At 46.5% G+C, this 20,709-nt stretch overlaps 1 long non-coding RNA gene across 1 annotated transcript in view; it reads right to left on the bottom strand.

Annotated features, from left to right (window-relative positions):
• LOC138493175 (uncharacterized) overlaps window positions 1–20,709 on the bottom strand; it is a 184,703-nt gene that overhangs the window by 40,870 nt on the left and 123,124 nt on the right. Inside the window, exon 2 of the long non-coding RNA XR_011276292.1 lies at window positions 14,395–14,524. This is a non-coding gene — a long non-coding RNA (uncharacterized lncRNA). The remainder of the gene's footprint in view (window positions 1–14,394; window positions 14,525–20,709) is intronic.

Raw genomic sequence — 20,709 nt, forward strand, 5'->3', positions numbered from 1 at the left:
CAAGTCAGTGAAGTTTTTAAGCATGCTGTGAGAACAAGTGATCGAAGAATATGGAACAATGGGAGACTAATGGTAATGAAGGGAAAGGTTAATGGTGAGAGTGTGGACACAAGTAATGTTGATGAAAATAGAGTGAGCCAAGAATTTTCCTTACCAGTAAATTCAATACAAATACCAACTGGGATACAAACTTCAGTATTAAGGTTTGGAAGAAAGTATCAAAGACCAAAGTACTTAACAGACTATGGAGATTGAGGAAGTGTCTAGAAAGAAGAGGGATGTGCAGCATGGTAATATGTGCTGCACTTGGTGTGGAAGCCAGAAGGATTCTAGAAGCAGAATGTGGAATGAGGGGAAGGACACTGAGACTGGCGGTTGGAGAGACTGAAGCATCCTCCTTCAGATACTCCTTTTATATCCCCTTTTATGTATACCTAAATAGTACATAAATGTATCAATAAACCTGTTTATCATATATTATATATATGTCCCTCATTGATACTTCAGCGTGACTCACCCAAAATGGTGACTTGTGGTACTGCTACTTTATGTGGACATGTAGCCCCTGTGATGAACCAGGAATGAGACGCAGACACAGCGGACTCATGGTGTTTGCCATCAACTTTTATTAAATGAAAACGGGGTTGTAAAATCCCTCACTGTCCCTAACCTAGGTGGTATATCCCTACCTCAACCATAAACTAAGGGCCTGCCATGTTTCAAGATGTCCAAAGCAGAAATGTATTGGGTCTGAAATCCTATCATAACCCTTACACTATAAATTTAACTCTAAGGGTCTAAGTGAAATGTCTCTCCCTTACAAAGTGCACAAATATTCAAGTTCAATAAAAATGTGTAAATCCAACAAAAGTTCCAAATGAATAATGCTCACAGTTCCAGGGAATCACTCTGAGTTAGGCGGAAATGCAGAGGTAATTACTGTTACTGCCACTTGGTCAGGCGGAATTTCTGCCTGGTTACAAGTGGTGATGAAATTCCCCATTTATTTTGGGTCCACTGGACCCAATGGGGCTTTTTTGTGTGGAATTTTCGCTGCAGTAATTTCCGCCAATTGCGCTGATTTTTGGGCATTGAGTGGGAAGATTGACCTCCAGGGTTTTGCTGGAGGTAAATCCTCCACTCAAAACCAAAATTCATAATTTACAGCCTAACTCGTAATGAGGCCCTTTGTAGCTCAAGAGGATAACTCCCATCCTCTTGATATTGTAACTTATTCCAGGGGAAATGTCTCCCTTCCCCAAGAACTTCACACATTCAACGTGATTAAAAATCCAAAGGGCATGAATCTTCCTTGGGATTCTCTTTCTCACACAACAACAATGGCTGGCATACTACCCTGCCTGGTTCTTTCATATAGTTCCTTGATACATTTTGGGTGCAGGTCCCAGGCTCGAAAAACCACCTGGTATACTAACTTTCCTGCCAGGTTCCTTTTCACATTCACTGTAGTTCACTTCAGCCTCTTGGCTTTGTCTGGTGTACTCTCCTGCCAGGAGTTTCATTATGCAATTCACTTCAACCACTTGTCTTTGGCTGGTATACTCTCCTGACAGGACTTTCTTTCAACATTTATTTTATTTCAGTCTTTTCTGCCACACTGTTTTATTTCACAATTTGGCTACGGGCCCAAACCCCTTTTCCATGGACTTCCACACTGTTTTCCTCATGTGTATTTTATAATATGACTATTGGTTCCAAATCCTCATCCATGAACTTTTTAGGTTATAGTAAATGTCCCAGGGGGGCCTGTTATCTTGCTCAGGCCTCCCCCAGCTCTTATACTGTGTTTTTTTCTGTATGCGGTACACCATCCAAGGTGCCCCAGCAGCCCTGACCTCTCAGCGAGATCACCGGTTCTCAGCAGCAGCCTTTGGGTCCTTTGCGTCACTCGTGTCACTCTGCGGCTTGTCGTCGGCTCTGTGTAGCACTTTGTTCGTTTGCCAGCTTCCAACATGCCTCTGATTCCCCTTGGCAGCTTCTCCTCTGCATCTCAGTGGCAGCGCTTTGACCCTATTCAGAAGATGAGATCAGCCTCTCCGCTGGATTCCATTCCACTTTCAATCATGAAATCTATTATACCGGCCATTACTCCTGCTGTTATTGGCGCTGTTAATGAGTCTTTTTCTTCTGCTTTGATACCTTCAATTCAGAAACACGCTCTGGTGATACCCATTTCTTTACTACCGTTTATGACAAAGTTCTTAGAATCCCTGGTTGCCCCTTTAATTTCTAATTTTCTGGAAAGCTCCTCTTTCTTTGACCCTTTTAAGTACAGTTTTCGTCCTGGACGAGGTACTCAGTCGGTTCTGGTATCAGTCACGGATGATTTTATGCGATTTTCTGACCAAGATGGGGTGGCGCTATTAATCAGTCTTTTTCTTCTGCTTTGACACCTTCAGTTCTGAAACACGCTCTGGTGATACCACTTCTGAAAAAACCTACTTTGGATCTGTCCTTATCTGCTAACTATTGCCCCATTTCTTTACTACCCTTTTTTACAAAGCCCTGGGAATCCCTGGTTGCCCCTTTAATTTCTTCTTTTCTGGAAAACTCCTCTTTGTTTGACCCTTTTAAGTACAGTTTTCGTCCTGGATGAGGCACTCAGTCGGTGCTGGTATCAGTTGCAAATGATCTTATGCGACTTTCTGACCAAGATTGGGTGGATGCACTGATCCTATTAGACCTATCAGCTGCCTTTGACACAGATGACCACTCAACCTTGCTCCTACAGCTGTCTAGTGCAGGTATCTCCAGCTCAGTCCTGTTCTTGTTTGGTTCTTTTCTATGTGATCGCTCTAAGTCACTTTCTCTTCATCCTTTTCAATCTGATAACATTTCTATCACTTATGGGTTTCCCCAAGGTTCTGCTTTGTCCCCTATACTGTTTAATGACTACATTCAGCCTTTGTCCAGGCTCATCCAATCCCATGGGTTCGCTGCTACTCATACGCCGACAATACTCAAATCATCGTGCGTCTTGATCTGGCAACCGCAGATGCATATGTGCGCCGTTGAATGAATCAAAATTGGCTAAAGGTGAATGCAGACAAAACTGAAGTTCTGGTTATCTGCCCCTACTCTTCTACTTCCTTCTGGACAATGGCCTTCTGGCCAACTTCTTTGGGACCCCTTCCTACTCCAGCTGCGCTGGTTAAAGACCTAGGCTGTAAAATCTCTGTGTCTCTCTATGTTCAGTCAAGCTCAGCATTGTCTGTCCAAGTGGATACTTCAAAATAAAAATTCTCTGTAAGGTTCTTCCATTTCTGCCAGGCTCACCTGTGCGCCCTGGTGGTTGCATCTTCCATCTTTGAGATTACAGATTATTGTAATTGTCTTTATCTAGCCCAACCTTGCTACCTCCTGAACCTTTTGCAGGTGTTGCAGAATTCTGCAGCTAGAGCTGCTACAAGAACTCCCCTTTGCACCTCAATTTCGCCAGTTCTTCCCTCCCTTCTAGGGCTACCTATTGCTCACCATATTGTTCATCATGCCTTGTATGGCACAGGTGAAGAGTACCTTCACAAACAATGTTCCTGTACATTCCCTCCCTAGCTTTAAGATCTGAACATGCACTTCTAATCCAGGTGCCTAGGTACAAACGCTCATGGGTGAACAAACTCCCTTGTTCCTTATGTGCGACTGAAAGTCATCCTCTATTCTGAAGTCATCTCAAAACATTCCTTTTTTAACTTCTATTTTTCCCTTTCCTTCAGTTGTTCTCCGCCTCAGCTCTTTACTGAGCCACGATGCCTTAATTGGTGAAGGTTGCGCTTTATAAAATCTTTTAACATAACATAGTATAACATCCACATTCCTTTTCCTGAGTGAGTACTCAGGGTCTCTAAGTGCATTGGGTTGTCAGTGTTTAAATTTGGCTGAAGCCCATAGGCCTTTTGCATTTTGCACATGTAGTGTACAGCCTCGCGAGTCGGGACAGTTTGGTCGGTGTGGCGGTTTGAAGAGTCCTGGGTTGCCTATCTCTAGCATTGTCTTGATAGGTAAACATGAAATTTGGCGTGCATTATGAAAATTGTCATACCACTGCAAACCAACCTCACAATTGGGCACTGAGTCTCCTAAAATATGTGAAGGCTCACGTGTGGTGATCAATTGCCATTCAATTTTTTGTATGGAAGTCTAGGGACCGGTGAGTGATTCCATAGGGTATGTTGTTTTTTTATGATAATAGCAGGTTAGTATATAGTGCTTTATTGCATAAGTATGCAGATCATTAGTGACCTCCTCTCAGCCAAACCGAATGTTTAGAGTGCAGTCAATAATTACTGATATCGAATGCATTCTGAACATTATGTCTTCAAAAGTAGACAGTGCAACAATGCAATTTTCAGTCGCTTTATTGTTTCAATGAAACAATTCCTCGCTAGGAGGTCCTTTGTTCCTGCAACAAGCTAATTCACACAATGGAGGGTTATCACTTTCTTACAGTTGACTATTACATGACACCTAATGCATGCTCATGTTATATATTTGCCAGTTTGACAAAGTTACAATTAAAATGCTTAATTTATTAAAATAACCATGTCATTTTAAGTACTACACATTAAAAACACATTTAATTGACTAACTCAGGTTGTCTCCTTACTTTACTCACACTTAAACAAGCATTTTTTATATTACCACCAAAACTCCAAAAATGTAGTGCTACAATCACCATGTGCTAATAGCCTTATAGAGTTCGGCTGGGGTCTTCATCACCTGGGATAATGACACTTACCCAACTTATGTTGGTGGGTCACTATCCTGCAAAACGACCCCCCAGTCTATAAAGCTATATTATGTATTTGATTTGTTCTCATTCTAAATCTAATTCTTCCACTTCTGCTGAGTAGTGTTGAGCTAAATTCAGCAGAATGGGTGAATTCTTTATGGCGTTTACAGCACCATTCGTGTGTGTCTCTGGTGATGCCAGTGTTTAAAAGACCATATGGGTGAGATCTGGTCCTGTTTCTTGTGTTTGATTCTGTTCTGTTCAGGAGAGTACAACCGTTTTACTTTTCCAATGTAGTTATATTTATAATGTTTATTCTAAGAATATACATCTGTGGTTGATATCTCCACAACACAAAACAACACTGACCATCTCCCCCTCTACAAAAGCCTGTTTCTCATCCATAATATTGTAACTACCCCAAACACAAAAGTACCTATTTGCTGTGACGCTCACCTGGCTCCCACAGGGGCATCGATCGGAACTGGATAGCTGCGATCTCCACCAGCATGACGCATAGTGCAGAGATGACAGACTGGACTGGCCCGCCTAATTTCGTCTGCTTGACCCGTAGAAGTATTCTCCTGAAATGGAGAAAGGGAATTAGCCTCCCGTGGATTTAAGTGATGACACCTCACTGTTCTCTCCCCACTAAACACCTCCGAAGTCCCCTTTCATTAGTCTCACCTTATGGTTTTGAATGATGAGCTCTCCATCCTGCGTGGAATGCAGGGGCGCGTAGATACCAGTTACTTCACTGGTCCGAAGGAATGATGAGAGTTCCAGATGAATATTGACTCTGAGGTTCCGACGAGGAGACGCAAGTATAAAGTTCAAAAGAGTTCAATATGTCTGATATCCACTCTTGTCTGATTCGCCTCCTATCTTGCAGCTTGATCCAAAAGAAGATTGTCTTGTGGCAGCTGATGGCGTTCAGGTAAGAGTCTGTATTACCCAAAACTGTCCGGTAAAAGATGCCAGTGCTTAACCTGTTGCTTTCTCTCTTCTTGCAGGTGTGGCACGTAGAAGATTAATGCCTCTGGCGGTAAAATCAGGTAAGGCTATGGTGGTAAAAGAGATTGTCTTTGTTGGCTCTCTCGGCCCACCTTGTAATGTCTTTGTCACCTATGTGCCGGGATTCGGCGAAGAAATGATGGAGACTACGCCGGATCGTAGAGATGCTGTGAAGGCTGGTGAGTACAGTGCGGCGCTGCAGCTGGCGATGCGACGCGTGTGAAAATAATGTCCTTTTCCAAGTTCGAAGGCGCGATGGATCCGGAATCAGGTGAGAAATTAAAGTAATGTTCTTATTCTAACCTTTGCTTCTTCTTTCCTCTTTTTCTAGGAGCTCCAGACTCAAGACGGGCGTGGCAGAAGGCTGGATGCTGACTTGCAGGCACGGTGAGCGTTACGCTGCTGGATGCAGAATAACGCGAAGCGTGTGCTGCTGTTCGGGCGTGGTTTAAATAGCCTTCAAAGTAGTCCCAGGTAAGAAGTCCCTCCAAGACCACACCCGAGTGGAAAAATAGTCCCTGAAGTAAAGTAGACCCATTCAAGCCTCACGTTGGCTTGGATTAATTTGCAGCATGGTCTGCATGAGGTAAGTAAAGCATATGAGCCTGGCGCCTATGGCGCCAGGACTGATTCCTTTTATGAGCCTGGTGCCTATGGCGCCAGGACTGTAGCCAGATAGCCCCTAGCCGGGGCTGTTGGGCTTTTAATAAGTATCTGGATGCCTGCTCCTGGGGCTGATGGGCTTGGTCCTGATTCCCGGGGTTAGGCATCATGACATTTGCAATGGTTATGTTCCTTTTTGCCTCCAACATACTCATGAAGTGTCATTTATTTAAAATGAAATTATGCAAATGTACCCTTAATGTCCGGCAGACAGATTCCCAGGACCCCCTTGTTTTTTGTATATTTAAGTAACATTGGGTCTCACCCAGATGTGTCCCCCTTGCTCACTATTTTTAGAGCGGCAGAGCTCCACCCTACTGATGAGGTCCAACCAGACCGAAACACGTGTCTGGGGTTGCTGTTGGTGCTCTTGTTCAGAGGAGAATAGCCTAGCATTTTGGTGCTGGACTGCCCCCAGGACAGGACAAAGACTGATATGTTTGGGATATTTCTCCTCTGTGAAAAGTAGTGAGCTAAGGAATCTGGGTAAGGCTCTCGTAACTGGGCTAATGTCCAGCAGAGAGACTCCCAGGACCCCCTTTGTTTTGTCCCTTAAATATAACAGTACATTTGATCCCCAAATTGAAAATGCAATTGTGAGTGGACAAAAATAATGTTCCCTTTCTAGTGCCCTAAAAAGAGGGAGCAGGTTAAGATACCCCCAAAAAAGCTGGGATTCTGAAGCATTAATGGCAATGTCAATCATGGGCAACAAAAGGAACACCAATTCTCAGCCTGTGCCTGGCACCCAAAAGCAGCTGCAAATAAATACCCTAAGCGGCTGTAAGCACACCCTAGTGCTAACAAGCCCTGCTAAAACTAATTGTAAATCTGGCAGCAAATTTCTCTAGAATTAACTTAAACATTTGTAACTATTGTGACACAAAGAAATCTTTTTCCGGTTAAAGTAATGCTAGTTGTATCCTCTCCCACAACAAAATGATATGGTATCTCCTCATGCCCTGGGTCTGACATTCATATCCAAATTTACCATGAGTATGCGAAATGCTTGCTTATGGTAAATCGGGAGCGTTTCACAACATAAATCTATCTTGTTTGTAACCCGGGAGGACATTTCAAATTTCTCCATTCTTCACTCAGTCGGGGAGAGCGCATTTGACCTTATTCATCGTATTTATTTCAGGGAGCAAAGAGTAGCGTACAGGATTCTGGATTTTGATGTGAAATACAGTGCCTGTAAAACAGTGTGATCAAAGTCAAACCCCATTACGCACAGAATAACATTTATGCTCCTGGAATTATAAAACACTGTTCCGTGCTTTTGGGTGGAAATGCAGTGCAATTCGTGGCAAGGACTTCAGGAAACCCACTCAGAACTATTAAACCTGTTTTCTTGGATGAATTGAAAATCAGCTAGAGAGGGCCTGGGATGGTAAATAAAGGGTGGGGGGGTTGCTCCTGTTATTGGCTTCATTGTATTGTGGAAGTATGCATATTTACTGTTGCTTTAATAATTGGTATGAATCAGGATGTACTTTTTTTTTTTAAAACATGTTTATTTTTGATCGACACACCAGGGAAAAGTACATTACAACATATTCTTTCATGACACTTTGTGCAGCTCATTGATCATCTCCTCCCCCATCATTAACGCCATTCCCGTCCCCCCTTAGTTAACGTCCAAATCTTGCTCTTCGGTCCGTTGTATCATCTCCGCGCTCCTTGCCGTTAGAGCATTTGCTACCGCTCGTGGCTTAAAAGTTAGTGCTGGATAGCTCTGGTCATAGTCTATTACAGGGGACCAGATGTTCGTGAAGCGGTGAAGGAGGCCTCTGTTTGCCGCCGTGATCTTTTCTGCGACAAAGATGTCCCAAAGTTTCAGCCACCATAGGATCAGCAGGGGTCCCTCCGGCGATTTCCAGGTTCGTGCCACTGTGATTTTAGCGGCCAGGAGGAGGTGAGTGAGGAGGGTGGCACTTTTACCCGACCTTGGGTATATGCCTGGAAGCGGGGCTCCTAGTAGGATTGATTCTGGCTCCAAGGGCAGCTTTATCCCAGTTATGTCTGCTATGGTGCGATGCATTGGGCCCAGAAGTTTGCAACCACTGGGCAGGACCAACACATATGGATGAACGATCCCTGTAGGCCGCATCGACGCCAGCATCGAGGGTCCAAGGCTGGGTTGATATGGTATAGTCTAAGTGGCGGGTAGTACCATCTTAGAAGTAGTTTATGGGCACACTCCCGATTAGTGATGCAGAAGGAGGAGGCCCGCGTGCGAGACCAAATGTCTGACCAGACCTGGTCTTCTATTGGGTGTCCTAGGTCTGTTTCCCATTGGTTCATGTAGGTTGCTCTAGCGACCAGGAGATTCGTCTGCAACAGCTTGTACATCGCTGAGATGCGCCCTCGGTGTGGGGGATCTGCGATTGTCAGCTCTGTAGGGTCTAGATCTCGGGTCGCTGCCTCGCGCGTTGTTGGATGGGAACACCAATGCCTCAGTTGCACGTATGTGAATCTGTCTGTTTCCGCCAGGTCAAAGGTGTTTTTGCATTGTTCAAAGGTGAGTGGTTGATTCCTCTCAAAGAGCTGGTTTAGGGAGCTGAGGCTGCCGGCGATCCAGTTCTTAAAGTTCACTAGGTGGGTTCCTGGGGAGAACGCTGGGTTATGAAATACCGGGGAAGCTGGGCCTAGGCCTCTATGGATTCCCCTCTGTTTACAAGTACATTCCCAAGCTTTTACAGTCTGCCTAGTGGAAGAGAGGATGTTCGGCCACGTTCTTCGGAGGACGGGGAAAGGTGCAGGAGGAAGCGGAGAGAGAGGGGTAAGCGGGATTGTTCAATCTCGACCCATCTAGGTCTGTTCGAGGTTATCGTCCAGCCCACAGTGTGAGCCAGCTGGGCTGCGATCTGGTTTTCTGGAGGTCTGGGACTCCTAGGCCTCCCAAGTTCGGATTGCTCAGCATTGTCTTGAGCGGGTTCCTTGACTTTTTACCTTTCCAGATGAAGCGTAGTACCTTCCTTTAGAGGCGCAATAGTGGGGACCGGGGGATCAAAACTGGAATGGCGGAACAGGTGTAAAGCAGGCGTGGAAGGAGGTTCATTTTACATGCCGCTATGCGGCCCAGTAATGAGATCTCCTGCGAGAGCCAGCGAGTGAGGTCCCCCTCCAAGGTCTTGAACAGTGGTTGAAAGTTCGCTTGGTATGTATCCTCCGGTCGGGCTGTGATCTGTACTCCTAGGTAGGGGATGGAGTTTTCGCTGAGCTGGATCGGGCAGAGGGCTCTGAAAGAATCCTTATCTTCCTGCTCCAGTCTCACCCCTAGGGCTGATGATTTCGCGAAGTTTATCGCGAATCCTGAAACTTTACCAAAGCGATGAATTTCTGCCAGGGAGGACCTCAGCAATTGGGTGGTGTCCGATATGGTTAATAACACATCATCCGCATATAGTGCTATTTTATGTTGAGTGGGGCCTACTTGGAGGCCTTTGAGTCTGGGGTTCAGTCGGATCCTTTGGGCCAGTGGCTCCATAACCAGGACGAAGAGCAGGGGAGACAAGGGGCATCCTTGTCTGGTGCTGTATGATAAGGGGTTCGCGTTAGATAGGAAGCTGTTAACGCGGAGCAAGGTCTTCGGTGATTGGTAGTTCACTAAGATGAGTTTCTGAAATGTGGGTCCAAAGTGAAAGGACTCTAGGGTGAATCAGAGGAATGACCAATCTACTTTGTCAAAGGCTTTAGTCGCATCTTAATCTAGCACAGCCAATTTAAGTGCATCTCGTTGAGTGACTTCGACCAGGTTTAGGACCCTGCGGACGTTGTCTGCAGCGGATCTATTCAGTACGAATCCTGTCTAGTCTGGGTCGATGATGTCCGGGAGCACTCCCGCTAATCGGTTGGCCAAGACCTTTGAGTAAATGTTAGCGTCCAGGTTTAGTAGAGAGATAGGTCTATACGCTGTGATGTCTCTGGGGTCTTTTCCCAGTTTCAGGGCGAGAACCATGATCGATTCCTGCATGGATGAGGTGATGGACCCCGAGGTAGCGAAAGAGTTAAAGAGCGATGTGAGGGGGGTCACCAGCTGCGAGCGAAAGACTTTGTAAAAGCGGGTCGAGAATCCGTCTGGACCCGGGGGCCTTGGTTTGAGACTTTTGATGACTTTGTCGACCTCTTCGCTCGTGATCAGGGTCTCCAGCTCGTCTCACACCGTAGGGGCGATCCGGGGAAGCGCTGCGAGAGCTGCTCTTCGGATGATCTCGGGGAGGCTGTCATCGTGTCTGTGAGGTGAGTGACTGCGATGTGTTGCTTGTCTCCCTCTGCGAACTGGACTCTGCCCTGGGAATCGCTGAGGCCTAGGATAGAATTTTTCTTTCTAGTCTTCGCCAGTTTTTCCACCAGAAATTTGTTGGCCTTGTTCCCTTTAGCGTAGTAGCTCTGCTTAGTTCTGGAAAGAATCTGAGCTGTGTCCTCAGCGTAATGTGCTTCTAGCTTCTTTCGAGCTATCTGCAGGGCTCGATGGGTTCTGGGCGTCCAGTTTTTTGCTTTACATATAGCTTCTGCTCTCTCTACGTCCTCCTGTAAGATCTGGCGAGTCTGGCGCTTCTTATTGGGATAGGCCGCTCCTTGGGAGATTAGGACCCCTCTCACAACTGCTTTCATTGCGTCCCACGTCTTGGCCGGTGAAGTGTCCTCGCTCTTATTTTCTTTGAAGTAGTCTTTGATGGCCTTCGCTACCACATCCCTTAATGACATGTCATTCAAGATCGGGTCGTATAGGGACCACTTGAGTTTTGGGAGCAGATCAGGGTCATGGGCTCTCAATGTTAGCATGACCGGGGCATGATCCGATAAGATTCTGGGACCTATGGTCACCTCATCGGTGTAAGCCAGGACTTGGGGGGAAGCCAGTAGCAGGTCGATGCGAGAGTAAGTTCTGTGTACATAAGAATAGAATGAGTAGTCGCGGGCCTCTGGGTGTAAGACTCTCCATGTGTCGACCATATCCAAGGAGCGGAAAAGTTTAAGCAGAGCTGTTGCCACACTGAAGTCTTTACGAGCAGGGGGGTGAGATTTATCTTTGATTGGGTCAGGGGCTCCGTTGAAGTCTCCCACTATTATCGTTTGACCCTCCACGAATGGTCGGAGGGCATCTTCCAGAGCTGGTTAAAACTCTTCCTGTTTATCATTCGGGGCGTAGATCGAGATAAGGGAGTATAGCTGGCCGTAGATCCAGCATTTAATTGCTACAAAGCGGCCATCTGGGCAAAGCAAAGTGTCTAAAATGTGTGGTCTAAGTGTCTTAGCGATAAGTAAAGCTACTCCACCTTTTTTGGTGCAGTTCGATGCCAGGAATTGTAACAGGAATTGTCTGTCGCAGAGCCTAGTGAAATCTGCTGGAATCAGGTGAGTTTCTTGAAGGAATACGACTGAGGCCTCTTCGTTCTGTAGACGCCGTAGCATAGATTTCCTCTTCTGCGGCCCGTTTAAACCTCTGACGTTGAGGGTTAGAAACTTCACTTTCAGGTGTGGTTGAGGGTCATCATGGGCTTTCCTCGACGGCTGGGGTGGGCTCTGTGGGGGTGAGTCATGAGTTTCAGGCATCATCCAAGAGCTTGGTGACAATACGGTTCTCTGGTGGTCTTGTTTTATAACCTCTCCAACGGGAGGGCAAACTGAAACGGGAGGGTGAACGTGGATGTGTGTGGGGGGCCGGGGTTTTCTGTGCGGCCTTCTCCACGGCCAACAGGGCCAAAACTGTTTTCCCCGCCAACAGGGTCAGGGTAGAACCATTGGACTTGGTTCACCTCCAAGGGTGAGTTGGTGACATACTCCTCGGAGTGGGGTGTGGGCCGCTCGGGGCCCGCGGCATAGTTATGTTCCGCTTTAGTTTCGGGATCGGCTAGATCACGATAGAGGGGTATGACTGGATCATCGTATCTTCCGGCGTCTCTGTGCTTTAGACCAGGATTGTTGTTGCTGTCTTTGGGGTGATTGGTCCGGCTCTTCTGGCGGGAGATGAGGACTGGAGGAGAGCGAGGCCTCCGGGGAGTTTGGATGCAAGATGGATTTCGCGTCCTCAAGATGGCTGATTTTGCGCAGGGTTCCCTGGTATGTGAATTGGAGAGTGGAAGGGAACAGCCATCGGTAGCGGATCTGCTGGCTTTGGAGGAACAGGGTCAAGGGCTTGAGGGCTCTTCTTTTCTGAAGGGTCATCAGGGAGAGATCCTGGAATATCTGAAGTGGGGTACCCATGAATGAGAGCTCGTCCTTGGTGCGGCTTATCGCCGAGATGGCCTCTTTGGTGGCGTAGAAATGGACTCGAGTGATTACATCTGGGGGGCCATCTGATTCTACTCCTCGCCTCGGGCGCAATCTGTGGGTTCGGTCCAGGACGAGTTGAGCTTTGTCCGTGAGCGGGAGAAAAGCCTGGAAAAAATTGCTTATATATTCTGCTAGTTCTTTGTCTTGGACAGACGACGGGACCCCTCGGATGCGCAGGTTATTCCGTTGTGCCCTATTCTCCAGGTCCTCCTGCTTAAATTCGAGCACTTCGCTTCTAGTCTGGAGCGCTTGAATCTCGCGTCGCATTTCTATTAGCGTTGCGTCATGGCTCTGGGTTAAGTCCTCGACTTCTCCTATCCTCTGTTCGGCTTCTGTGAGTCGTTGGTCTGTCTGTTCTAGACGTGTGGTGATCTCGGTCATGCAGGATCTAAACTCAGCTTTGATGTCCCGCATGAAGGCCACGATGTCATCTTTGGTGGCCAGCTTAGCTTGTTCTTCCGGGGCCTTCTGTGGGGTGAGCCTAGGGGGAAGGTTCGGCTTCTTTGCCTTATCCGGCGCTAGGAGCATGGTGGAAATGTCCGAGGACTTGGGTGTTTTAGCGGGCTTTGACATAATGACCCTGGGGTTCCTTTTCCGGATGGGTCGCAAAGGGTAGGGGACTGCCCGCCGGGGAGCTGCTGTTTCAGGCTCTAAACTGGGCTGAGATCCAGGATATCAGGGTGACGGTGAGCAGGGGCGCCCCAGGAATTCGCTAGGTGACTGGGCCAACGGAGGATCGAGGTTCAGGCTTCTATGGCCGCGTGTCCGGGTTCCTCTGTTGTAGCTGGAATGGTGTTGGGGGAGGAGAAGCCGGAATTCAGCTACTTATCAGGAACTCAGGTGATTCACCCCCGTTGGGCCGAGTCTAGAGCAAGGCCTCAGGGCCCTCAATTAGTGGGAGCGAGCGCTTCGCTCACTCCGCAGGGCCGATGCTTATGGGGGATGGGCTCACCTCTCTTTTGTCGCCGCTCTCGGATGTCGCAGTTCCTCCAGTCCTTGGTTCGGATCTGGCTCCGACACTGCTCGCTGGTCAGCCACGGAGAGGGGAGCCCTCCGTTTTCACAGCTCCGTCCGCGTCAGTACCCTGGAAATCTTCGCCAGCGACGGGAGAGGAATCTCTCCTCACGGCTCCACCTCCACCTCCTCAGCAGGTCCCATCTGCCATCTTGAAAACGTCGCTGCCGGACTGCGAGCGCGGGGGAATTCGATCCATTTCAGTGCTTAATCAGGGAATAATGGAGCCTTACTGCACATCGGCGAGTGCCCCAGCATATCAGCTTGCCATAGCTCCATCGGTCGATTCGATCAGTTCGCTATGGGGTTGATTAAATGCTAAATGCCGCTGGTCTCGGGCGGAGGGCCTCAGGGAAGCAGCCGCATCGCTGGCGCTCCAGGCCACGCCCCCATGATGTACTTTTATGGCCCTAGTGCCAAAATAAAGTTATTGATGATGATGATGATGATAAAGATAATGTAGAAGGAAAAGGGCAGCAACACATGGAGATAGAAAGGAAAAGAGTATGTCCATAACTAAGCATTGAGTGTAGAGAAAGCATGTTAACTCCCTGTGGTCAAGTGCTCAAAATACGGTGAACCAGCTCAAGTGAGAATGCATCCTGCTGTTGAGTAAGGTTTCCCCCACCCACCATAACATTGCCCTCCGCAGAGCAGGTCTTGCTCCTTACCCAGTTCAGCCATAAGGCTTGTCCGCTCCTGCTCCAAATGCTGGATGCTGTCCTGATTTTGCTTCTTCCATTCTCGCAGGGCTTCGACTTCGCTGCTAAGTATCTTGGTATCTTCAACCAGCTTTTGCACCTGCAATAGCACACAGCTTAGTTAATTTACAACGTACATGAACTAAGGCTTGCAACCAGAAGGCTAGTCAGAGAGATTCCTTTAAAAGCCGTGTGAGGGATCAGTGCACACAAGCTTTAGAAGAAGATGCAATTTAATGCACTGTGGGGGGTGATGAATCCTGTGGATCCTTCACTAAAACCATGCCTAAAGTATCCTCCCAGGTAGCCAGGGAAAGGCAGATGCTTCCTGAGCCGGACCTTGGGGGTGGTGTACAGCGGGAGGATCACCGAGGAGGAGATGGGGCCCAGGGTAGTGAGGAGATCCTGTGGGATGAGACACAGTATTTATCTCTAACAGGGAAGGACCTTTCAAAGGTACCAAGACATACAATGGATTATTGTCGTTATGGTGTGTCTGAACCTTACATTAAACCTGTTGATGTGGGTAAAGCTGGTGTGACATCTTTAAATATATCAATGGAAGGAAAAACCAGTTGAGACTTCGAAGGTCAAAAATCCCCTTTACTCCCAGAGGCACAAAGACAGGAAACCGATAAATAATGGCTAAAATGAACTGTCTTCTCCTTTTCAAATAAACTCTTGTAACCTTTCCTTAAATGCATTTAAGAGAAATAAATCTGAATTTAAAAATAAAAAGCTGATAAAAACTACTTCTGTTGGTTGGGACTACAAGTCCCATGTTCCCCTAAGTACTGGGACGAGGAAGAGAGCCCAAGAGCAAGGTTGCAGGAGTAGTCGGCTCGTTGAGCATATTGACCCACACCTGAAGGAAGCAGAGGGGCTTAAAAGGCCCCCTCAGGTCCAGGCCATTAGATGGAGTTGGAGCTGGAATAGTCTCAGCAGTAGCATCAGCAGAGCAGGAGCACATTGTTGGCAATCCAAGCAGAAGTTGGTGGAAAGAAGAACGCCGGGACGTTGACCAAGCAGATTTCAGCTGAGAGGGTAATGTTCCCCCTAAAGCTAAAGTGCAGAGGTTGCACAGTGGAAGGCGAGAAGAAAGACTGCTTTTCCCCATGTGAACCTGATTGCAGAGATTGCGAAGCAAGAAGCATGCCAGAGACCGTGGCTGAAAGTTGGTGAACAGTCAAGGGTGCCAGGAGCGAGAGGAGCTCTGTAACTGCATGGCAGGGATAAAGCCACCTTCACTCAGGATGGGTGTGTCCCCAAACGAAGTCAGAAGCAGTTCAAGTCCTGCAGCACGCAAAGGGAGCAAAACAGAAGCCGCTGAGTGTTACTGAGCGTACTGAACCCTTGCGCCAACAAATGCAGGCAACTGTAGCCATGCAGAATCACTTGCGTATGCGTGAAAGTAGTAATAAACTGACTGTCAAATGTCGGACAATGGGAAGTTACTAAAGTAAACTTCTTCCATAGCACTCGGGCAAAAAACTCTGAACCACGTTAATTGAATCTTAAACACTCTGAACCAGATGAAAGACCGGTTGCGTGTGCTTAAAACTAATTCTGAGTTAAAGGTTAATTGACAAATTAAATTATGAAGCTGGTGAAGATGATATAGCACTAAAGTTAAGTGACTGAACATTGAATTGTGAGTTTTAAGGAAACAAGCATTGCCTAAGCCAAGAGTGAAAAAGGCATTACCAAAGCTAAGAGTGAAACAAGTATTTTTTTTCAAAATCAAGCAAGCATGGTGCAAGCATTGCCCTAGGCCAAAAGGGTACATGCGTTGGCCAAGCCAGGAGTTGTACACGTTTTGTCTTCAGTCAAAGGTTTTGGTGGACAGAAAGCAAAGAGGCGAATGCAACGTTGTAAAAAGGTGAAGCCTGCAGAATGTAAATGTTCCCTAAAATGGGTATACCTCACATTACTAAAGCCATAAGGGGGAAAGGTAGAATTACATCCTTAAGTGCAATGTTTGCTGTTGTTGTGGCAGAAAGACAAGAGTAGCAAATAGGCTGCTCTTTTGACATAGTGATTGTTCAGAAGAGGAGTGCCTTGCTTACTTGGAAGTGTTGAGGGACACTAAAGTGGATCTTCTCTTTTTCTGAAAAGTTGTTAAAAGTCACAAAGGTGCAAACTGCCAAGGTTGTGGTAAATACTAATGTTGCAGAAAGACAAATGGCAAAAAGGCTGCCATTCTGAAAGGTGAATGTTCAGAGGAAGAGTGCGTTGCCTACATGAAGGTGTTGAGAAGCACTGATATGAATATTGTCTTTTTTGGAAAGTTACTAAAATCACAAAGTTGCAGACTGTTGAAGCTGTGATAAATCATTTGTTGTCAGTAGATTTAAAACTTCAGAAGCCCCGTTGAATTTGGAACACTATGGGGCAGGTGAGAAGACACACATGGTGAATCCTTAAAGAAGTTAATCTGGTAGGAGAATTATCCAGGTGGAAGTAGTGGTGCAGTGAAGTAATCTTGACAAAGATATAAATGTTGATTCATAAATCTATAAAGAGAGACTTGAGAAACGCTACTAAGAGGCTGTGTTTCTTTTACCTTGCCAGAAGTTGTGTTTCTGTGAATCTTTGAATCAGACAAGGAACTGCATTTCTTCTATAACATTTCTTAATTGTGGAAAAGCATAATGACCCAGAGCATTATTGATGCTATTTGACAAAGTGGAAATTATTATTCCAGGAAGAAGAAGAAGAAGAAATATTTCTGTTGGTTGATCATTGTTTCACCAAATTTTCTTTCGACAAAGTGAAGGAGTCAAGAATTGAGTTGGAACTTTGTTGCAAACCCAGATTTCCTTGTTTCTTCATGTTGAGCAATTGAACTGAACTTAACATGAAACCTGGGGAAGGGAAGCTCACACAGGTTCATAAGAGAGACTGTGATTATATGAGAAATACCATTGTTGATGTTTGTTGTGAATTGCCATATATTTTCTTGTGTATTTTATGCTTAAGTGTGAGGGCCAGATATCCTGTGTTAGAGTGTTTCCTTTAGTTTTTGCTAGGCATGGAAATCCTTGTCAGGGTAGGGATAGTGAGGCGTGTGATGAACTGTTTAATTTAATAAATGGCATTTTCTGAGAATTCCTCCAAAAGTTGTCAGCCTCACATTTCTGAGGCGGACAATACCGCATTCCAGATGCAATATCTGATTGGACAGGGACAAAACAAAATATGACTTTTTCCCTGTGGCTCATTAATGAATGTGAGAGGCAAGGATTGGGGTTGGAAGCAAGTGAGCATGGAAAGGAAGTGGCCACTAATCAAGAGAGCAGGCACCAGTTCCAGTGAGGTGTGCAGCTCACTGCGGTTTCATTCTCCTTCCACTCCAAGAATTGCCCCATGCAATTTACATTAATATAGAGTTCCTAGCAACCTCTGCCTAACCTGCTTTGTTAGTGATGTTAATTTTGCACATTGAAATAATCATTCAAAATGTTGCAGTTCTTTAGAATACATGTCTTATTAAACATGAACTTTACCCTCCTTGCCTTTTGCCTGCTCTCGCTAAAGGAATTCTGATTTCATTGAAATCACCCCTGCCATAAAGAAATCCCTATATGGCATCACTAATGGATAAAGCGGCAAGCTGTGCCTTTTAAATCTAAATATGAAGGAATGATTCAATGGCATTGCAAGGGATGGATAGGCCCCATTATCAAACAAAGCTCACTGAACAATTGTAAAATGTCTAAATTTCAAATTGGTTAATTTAAAATGTAACATTTCAAAATGGTTACCATTTTACTGTTTCCTATTTGGAGCGCTGGGCCCATGCTGAGGAACACTCCAGAGCCTCTTTAATATTTACAGGCAATAGTTATTTTCTCTTGTACCTAAACAAGGCATAAACAGATGCTAGGATGGTTGAGTGGGGCAGCATAGAGAACTTGGTTAAAAAGATGTTAGGTGTTGGTTAGGTTTCCAATGTAACATGTCGCAGTGGCAAGCAACATTGTTATAATAATCCCATGCACTCGGTGGGATGTTGACAGCCAGCCCCAATGGCGAGCAGTGGACACGCCACATTTACTCTCTAAAAAGAGGCCAATAGTCATACCAACGAAAGGTTGTCAAAGAATGCATAACCTTCAAGGCCCTCACAATCACGCACAGATGCCTTGCCCAGACCGCCCCAGCCTACCTAGCTGAAAGAATACACCAGGCTCCGGCCCAAAGACCAATACGTGACCAGTACTCACACAGACTCGCAGTCCCAACATTCAACAGAGCCAAAGCTGGCGGAACCAGCTTTGAAGTACTAGCCGCCAAAGCATGGAACTCCCTTCCACTGATTTTAAGAAAGGAAGAATCCCTCACAACCTTCAGAAAAGCTCTAAAAACAAAGGCCCTGATTCATGGATTATTTGCGCCGAAAAAGAACGGGATTTGTACGCCATTCTGGCTCAAATCCCCATTTGTTAAATAGGGATTTGCGGGCAGAATGGCACACAAATCCCGTTTTTTTTGGCGCAAATAATCCATGAACCAGGGTCAAAGTTGTTTAACTAAACCATAGCATTACTGCACTTCACCCATCATTGTTCCTCTGTAACCACGGAACAACTGTTTACTCTGTCTTTTTTAATATCTGTCTCCTATGTAACAAATGTCACAACTGCTTCAAGTAAATATTCTGTAACAGCACCACGATGCCTCCGGGCCGCTGGGCGCTTTATAAATCCAAATAAATAAATAAAAATAAATAAACAACAACAAAACAGGGAGTAAAAATACTCTCAACCAAAAATAGGAAACAGCACACACTTAAACAACTCCATAATATGCTTGCATTAGTGATAGCAGCAGAGCAGAGCTACAGGAAAGATGGCTAATATTATTGCTTCCTGCTTAGAATTGGAACTTTGTTGTAAAAACACACAGGGTAATTCATGGAATAAATGTGCGTCGAAAAGGGGAGCGCAAGTGAGAAAATCGCAGCACACGCATGCCAAAGCCACGCACGCAGCCGTTGGTTAATTCATGGAATGCGCTGCGCTAGTAAAAGCTGGGGTGTGCGCCAAATCCGTAGGTGGCGCACACGGGAGCACACGTCACTAAACGACATGCGCAACGCGCACAGGGAAAGCACACATAGTGTAGCGCACACAAGAAAAGTGGGCGCAACACGCGGAATGGGGAACAACGCGTGAAAAAGTGGGCGTTACGGGGGAAGTACAGGAGGTAAATGCTCGCAACGCCCACACGCGCGCTAACAACACATATTCATGGAATCAAACAGGGGAAAGGCGTGCGGCAAAAAAGACGCGCTAATCCGGAAACACGTACGCCAGCAGGAAGCAGGTGTGAGCAGCCCTGCGCAGCATAAAAGTGCGCGCAAACAACAAACAAACTCAGACGCTACGATGAATATACCATTCCTCTCAGCAGTGGTCGTGGGACACCGCAGGAGGAGGAGGATAGCCAGGCCCTGCTTTTTTTACCCAGGACCAGCCTTTTTGGGATGCCTGATGACCAGGTGTATGGGAGGTACAGGTTTCCACCACACATAATCCTAGACCTGGTGAGGGAGTGGGAGGATGACCTCACATCACCCCCCCCTGTGCTCGCAAGCACTGAGCACCTTGGAAAAGGTGCTCAATGTACTGCACTTCTTGGCTACTGGTTCATTTCAGCGGACAAGTGCCATAGTGGGCGGGTGTGTCACAGGCCACGCAGTCACGCTGCCTACACCAGGTGTTGGCCATCATGACTGCACGCCCCTCAGTCCGCAGGCACATATACATGCCCAGAACACCTGCAGAAAGGCAGGCTGTTGTCCAGCAATTTTACGGGGTGGCACACTTCCCCAAAGTCCTAGGTGCCATTGATTGCACCCATGTGGCTCTACGTCCACCCAGGGCCACTGAGCATATCTATCGCAACCGCAAGCACTGGAATTCCATCAACGTGCAGGTTGTATGTGATGCCAAGGGAATCATCACCTCAGTATATGCCGACTATCCAGGGTCCAGCCATGATAGTTTCATATTCAGAATGTCACCCCTAAACCGGGACCTGGATGCTGGCCGGCATGGCGATACATGGCTAATTGGTGAGTATAAATGCCTCTGCACATGCATGCATGTCAGAAACTGAGAAATGGGAAAACCCCACTAATGACAACCATTATCACCTCCCCAGGGGACAGTGCCTACCCTCTGAGCACCTACATGATGACACCAATTCGGAACCCCACCACACCACCCAAGGTAAGATACAACACAGCGCATATTGCAATCTGGGGCATAGTGGAGCGCA

This window comes from Ambystoma mexicanum, chromosome 10, assembly GCF_040938575.1.
Source record: "Ambystoma mexicanum isolate Mex_15411 chromosome 10, UKY_AmexF1_1, whole genome shotgun sequence".
In the NCBI taxonomy this organism is placed as follows: Eukaryota; Metazoa; Chordata; class Amphibia; order Caudata; family Ambystomatidae; genus Ambystoma; species Ambystoma mexicanum.